Below are 2,316 nucleotides of genomic sequence, written 5' to 3'. Positions count from 1 at the left end.
ATGGGATGTTGATGTACCCGGAATACCTCTCGGGATGATAGGACTTGCATGTAGTATATCTGTGGCTAGGATTCTTGCTCCCTTATGCTACGATCCTTACCAAACGGGGTTTATTGTTGGATAGTCTGAGCACCTGTTGCCTGTGGGGGAGAGAGGCCAGGTCAAGGGTAGTGATGGCTATCGGGGTCTGCCACTGGGTGGTCTGATGGCTTCTACCGGCATAGGCTCCCTCGTGATAACTGAGGTTTCATTGGGGCGATAAGTTAAGTGACCCTCAGTGTCTCCCAAGTTATCACAGTGGCATACACTTGACTTAGAATTTGTGTGCTAGGTGAAAAATGAATCTAACATTAGCATGATCATCAATTGTTTGAAATTACGTGTTTGTGTGTATGTGCATTCCCCTTTGCTCTCTCACTAGCTTGTGGAGCTAACCCCGTTACGCAACCCATTTTTAGTTGATATGCAGGTAACCTTTTGATGAGCACCTTGGAAACGAATCAACCGGAGTTGGAGGATGGGACTTGGATGTTGATGTACACCCAAGAATGGTGCCCTTGTGGCGTGATTTATTTATTTATTATTTTTTTTATATTCATCTTCCTTCATGTATAACTTTATGTTTAAATATACAGAGAGAAATGAATGGTTATGAATATTGCAACTGTACTATGTGTTATTATTAGAGAACTGATGCTCTATATTCACATGATTTAATTAAATTTTGCTTCCGCTAACTCTGTAATTGGAACGATTTATTCCATTGGGTACGTTCCTTGCTGTTATCATGACTTGATAACAGGGTGGACTGTGGCTCGGGACACTGTATCTGTGATCCAGGTAGGTATTAGGATGACACTTGTCGTCCCAGTCACCCCCTTTATTGTAAAATATCTTTTATCGGGATGGAGGCGTGACAAGCCATCTCTTCTTTTTCTTCTTCAGTAAAGGGACAAATCTTCTTACTCAGCTTGAACTGACTTGCAAGAGGTGTGCTAACTGGTTTAGCACTTTTCATGTTGAATCTTTCATGGACCCTCTCAACATACTATTCTTGTAATAACCACAATTTCTTTGCTTTCCTATCACAAACAATTTGCATTCCCAAAATTTGTCTTGTAGGGTCTAAGTTCTTCATGTCAAAAGACTTGAACAATTCATCTTTCAACCTGCCAATCATCTTGCAATCTTGTCCTACAATTAGCATATCATCAACATAAAGAAAAAGTATAATGAAGGTACCATAAAAAAATCTTCTGAAATAAACACAATTATTTGCAAAGGTTCTTGTGTAGCTGTGATCCACCATGAACGAATCAAATTTCTTGTACTCCTGCTTTGGCGCCTGTTTCAATCACACAAGCTTTTCTTCAACTTGCAAACCATATGCTCTTTCCCTTTCACTTCAAATCCTTCTGGCTGAACCATATATATTTCTTCCTCCAAATCACCATGGAAAAAAACAATTTACACATCTAACTGCTCCAACTCAAGATCCAAGCTAGTTGCTAAACCCAAGATAACTCAAATGGAACTCATCTTCACAACTGGGGAAAAGATCCCATAAAAATCAATTCCTTTCTTCTAGCCAAAACCTTTTACCACCAATCGAATTTTGTATTTCACCAATTTTTCACCATCTTTCTTGAGCTTGAATAACCATTTATTTTTCAATGCTTTTCTTCCTTTTGGAAGCTCCACCAAATCATAAGTGTTGTTCTTTTTCAAAGAACTCATCTCATTCTGCATTGCCTTGATCCAGTTCTCTTTGTTTTTATGAGATTGTGCTTCCTGAAAGCTTTCTGGCTCCCCTTCATCAGTAAGTAAAACATAATCTAAACTGGGATATTTGGTTGATGGTTGGTGCCCTCTTGTAGACCTTCTGACCTGAGGTTTTGTAATATCTGGGGGAGGGGGCTGCTCCCTTTGCTCAATACCTTCTACATTTGGCATGCCATCACCACCAACTGTCTCTGACTCATCATAATCACCATGTTCTTCTTGTACCTCTCCCCCATCTGTGATACTATCTGATGGAGAAAAAACTGGTGTGAGGTTAGAAGCACTATGAACCATGATCCTAGGTTCTGCAGTCTTCTCAAAATCTGCCAAAGTCTCATTCTCATGAAAAACCACATCTCTGCTTCTAATAATTTTCTTTTTTTCTAGATCCCATAACCTGTAACCAAACTTTGCATCTCCATAGGCAACAAACACACATGGAACTGCTTTATCATCAAGCTTTGTCCTCTGTTCTTTAGGCACATGTGCAAAAGCTTTGCAATCAAATACCTTTAAAGAAGAGTATGAAACATC

The sequence above is a fragment of the Telopea speciosissima genome, chromosome 2, assembly GCF_018873765.1.
Source record: "Telopea speciosissima isolate NSW1024214 ecotype Mountain lineage chromosome 2, Tspe_v1, whole genome shotgun sequence".
Lineage (NCBI taxonomy): Eukaryota > Viridiplantae > Streptophyta > Magnoliopsida > Proteales > Proteaceae > Telopea > Telopea speciosissima.
The sequence above is the reverse complement of the archived record's forward strand: the minus strand, read 5'-3'. Positions refer to the sequence as shown.